This window comes from Raphanus sativus, chromosome 3, assembly GCF_000801105.2.
Source record: "Raphanus sativus cultivar WK10039 chromosome 3, ASM80110v3, whole genome shotgun sequence".
Taxonomy (NCBI): Eukaryota; Viridiplantae; Streptophyta; class Magnoliopsida; order Brassicales; family Brassicaceae; genus Raphanus; species Raphanus sativus.
In genome coordinates this window covers 11,558,242-11,562,461 of record NC_079513.1, presented here as the reverse complement: position 1 = coordinate 11,562,461, position 4,220 = coordinate 11,558,242, and the positions used below count along the sequence as shown (strand labels likewise).

The window sequence follows — 4,220 nt, the reverse complement described above, 5'->3', positions numbered from 1 at the left end:
CAAGCCCACTCGAAATTACCCAAGGTAATTCTATAAAAAGCCCTCTCTACTTTGGTTTCTCCTCCATTTGCAACATCAAAGAAAAAAAAAAGAGATTAAAGAGTTTGAAAGAGAGTGAGCTAAGGGAGAAGTGTGATCATTTTGTAGAGAGAGGTTCGCCGGAGCTTAACGCCGGAGCCACCACGTCCAGTGACCGCGTTCAGTTCGCCACCACCGATCATCCCCTTAGGTAACCCCCGGAAGCCACATGCATTTTAAGTTTTATTTCGGCCGTTTTAGTAAACCGCCCATAACTTCCTAACCGCTGAGTATTTCGTGCATGCAAGACCACCATCGCGTTCCTCTCGACGAGACGAAGCCATAGCCACCGAAATCGTCGAAATCGGAGCTCAGACGAAGCCGTACGCGCCTCCGGAAGATCAGCCCGCGCGCGCGCGTGAAACGCACGCGCCGCCGCCTCCGCCGCCGCGTCGCCGCCGCACCTCCGCCGCCGCCGGTGACTTTTCCGGTAAGCCACCGTCCCTCCGCCGTCGCCGCCGGTGACCGGTGCCGGTGACTCGCCGGCGACTCGCCAACTCGGCTGAGTCGACTCGGTGAGTCAACTCGGTGACTCGGTCAACCGGTTGGTTTGACTGGTTTAAATTAATTGCGAATCGGTTAGGGTAAACCGGTTGGTTAAAATTAATTAGATTTCGGTTAGGGTAAACCGGTCGATTTAATTAATTAATTAATTTAATTTCGGTTAAGGTTAAACCGGACGGTCCAATTGAAATCGATTTAGGTCAGAGTAAACCGGTCGGTTAGCTAAATTGATTTCTGGTCAAGGTTTGACCGGGTTGACCTTTGACCAGCGGGTTGACTTTTCCTTAGACACCCATTTTCACCCGTTCGAAGGGCGTTCTGACTCGGAATTTCGATCTGATTTCAGATTTGGAGTCTATTTGAGCAGCTGGAGTTCATAGACATCACTTCTCTTCATTACTAAGGTGAGGGCTTCTCCGTTAAATCCCGAACTAGTTTAGTACTACCATTATGAAAAGTTTAGTTTCGAATCATGATCCGTCTCTGTGAATCGAGTCTGCTTGTGAGTCTTATTTGATTATTATTACTATTGATTGTTAAACCGGAATTAGGTTAATAGAGGATTCAACGGTTGTGTGAATTGATTGATGCTGAGCACGGTTATATATATATGTATATACATAGTTATGAGTAGGGACTATGTGATGGGCGTGAGTTCGGAGATGTCCGAGATTCGACGCTGCGGTGTGATATGGGCGTGAGTTCAGAGACGTTTGAGCTTCGACGCTACTGTTTGGGGCGTGGTGCAGAGACGTTTGCATTCGACGCTACGGTGGGCGGGGGTACAGAGACAGACTGTACTAGCGACGCTTCGAGTATATGTTTATATCCTTATAAGGAAATGCGTGGTGCAGAGATTAGCTGTGTGCTATTAGCGCATTATTTGTCGTTATGTGTGGTGTACTAGACACCGTGTTTGCTTCATGCTAGAGCTAAGCCTACATAGTTGTAGTGCTATGAACTGAGTCAGTGGTTTGTGGTTTAGCATCCCATACCTTACTGAGCGACTCCCCTGTTGCTCACCCCTCTTTCTTTCCCCCTTTCAGGTGAGACCGATGAGCAGGAGTGATCATATCGGACTGGTGCTACTATTTGGGCTCGTGGGCTTTATCGTTTTATCATTTTATCTTTTATCGTTATTGGGCCTTCAGGCCTTTGGACTTCTCGTTTATGATATTTCTTATTTCAGCCTCCGGGCTTACGTTGTCATCGATATTTCGGATGTTTATTTTCGGGCTTGACTTTATGGTATTGTATTTGACTTTATGATATGACGTGGAGTTTATTATCCGTATTATTATTATTTCCGCTGCGCTATGATTTATTATTATTTTAATTCCGCATTTATATTCAACAGACGCGGTCGCGTCAGTACCTCTGGAATCTCGAATTACCCATCCTATCTTTGCTTGAGTAGATCGGTTCACAAAGGAGGCATCATAGTTGCATTTATTAAATCTCTCTTTTGGTCTTTTCCATTATAAACACTATAAATCTTTTAAGAGAATTAGTTCGGTCTTTTTCATCACAAATTAAAGTATTTATGAAAATAATTGTCTTTTAAAAGTAATATTTTAAAATAGCATCAACTTGTAGTATGCAAGATAATCGTCTATCACTCCTATTCTCATTTCATACTGCTCGATCTAATCATTTCTTGGCCTTTCTGATTATAAATTTTAAAATTATGTGTTTCTTTATTAATCGGATCCTGTCTCTTACCACTATGACTCTTGGATATGTAACTTTCTTACATTTCTTGCAAGTGTGAGAGAGAATAAAGATACTTGATATTGAATTCGTATATGAATCGAAAGGTTGACAAATTGTGATATGGATGACATCATCTTACGCCCATATGACACGTTTGAACTGTGACACGCATATAAACGGGGTCACTTGTGAGTCATCTAACCAAATCTAGAGAAATTTTTTGGAATATTTGCGAAAGTGAATGCCAATAGAAAATCTAAACTCTAAACTATATACCCTAAATCCTAAAAGATCAAATCTAAATCCTAAACATTAAACCTTCAAATCTAAACCCTTCATAAAAATAGTGGTAAAAATGATTAGTGTAAACATTTAAAAATAGTACTATGAAAATTGTATTTTAGGCAATTTTCCATTTTTATTCTTCTTATCTTTACGTTTGTTGTCGGAATTTTACTAAATAGAAAAATAAAAATCCAAGTATTATATAAATCTGCCAAACATAATATAAAGTATATTTATTTTATATTTTTTTATGAATCTTTAAACATTTAGAAGAATATTTAATTTCTCTTTTTTCCTTTTATCTCAAATAAATAAGTTTCATCCATAATTAAATGCACATCTTTGGAAATATCTTCCAATCTTTATTCATGTGAGTTTATTTTTAACTGTCAACATTGGTTATTAGATAAATTTTATGATAACACAAATAATATGTACACTAGGGGGATGTATTCAATTTAACATTTGATGTGATTTGATTTTTAATGGAGTTTTAGATGATTTTAATAAGTTGCAGAGATTTAGGTGATTTTTGTTAAACTACTCTAGAATATCACCTAAAACAATGGGATTTGAGTTTTAATTTTTTTAACTAAGAAACTCCACCCAAACACCCTAAAATCACCTCAAAACTTTAAATCCCACAACTTAAAATATTTTCAATAACAGTGGATTTTCAGAGTACTTTACGAAATGTCAAGTTCAATAACAGTGGATTTTAAATGAGTTTTTAAAATTCATGTTTGAATAACAGTGGATTTGTCATTTTAATACAAATCACCTGAAACTCTCGGTTGAATACACCTCCCTAGGTGTCTTCCTGCACCATGTGCAGTAAAAAAATTTTAAATATGTTTTAACAGATAAATATAAATTATATTTAATTTTTTATTAATATTATAAATTTTCCTTTTCTTATCAATATTTTAGTATAAATTTGATTTAACTAAACATGAAAATAAAGATAAAAACAATTTTTTATTTTAAATTATATTTAAGAATATGCATGTATATATTTAAAATTTTAATCTTAGATAGATTTTCTATCTATTTATTTTAATTAAATATATTAAATAAATATGTAAAAATTGCATAATTTTCAAAAATATAATTAAACAATATTTATAAAATTTGTAGATATATATAAGAAACTAATGATTTACGATTTAATTTTATAATTTTGTAAAACAAATTGTATACATTTTTATGAAAATTTTATAATTTTAAAATAAATAATTAAATGATATTTCGAAATTTAGATGACATAGTTGAATATATTTATTTTAATGATGATTTATGTATTATTACCATATTCTAAAAAACATTCCAAAATATAAATCGACAATAAATGTAATATATGAGTTGTTATCATATATTTAAAAGTTTACCAAAAATATAAATTAACATTAAATGTAATTGTCCATGTCATATTAATTTATAAGCCATTTCATATTAATCTATAAGCCATGTCATCAATTTTAGTAGCCATGTCATCAATTTTAGTAGCCATGTTATATTATTTTTGTGAGAATGATTGTAGAGAGGACATGTGGCAAAAATCACTTCTCAAATATAGTCTAGGGGATATTATTATATTTTAAGTATATAAAGCTCACCTACTTTAGTAGTTGCTCCAATTA

The 4,220-nt window shown here is 34.6% G+C and overlaps 1 long non-coding RNA gene across 1 annotated transcript; it reads left to right on the top strand.

Annotated features, from left to right (window-relative positions):
* Positions 1–1,891, top strand: LOC130509729 (uncharacterized). The gene is made up of 4 exons (XR_008943709.1): positions 1–229; positions 327–508; positions 929–986; positions 1,629–1,891. It is a non-coding gene; the product is annotated as an uncharacterized LOC130509729 (long non-coding RNA).
* The last annotated feature ends 2,329 nt before the right edge of the window (positions 1,892–4,220 follow it).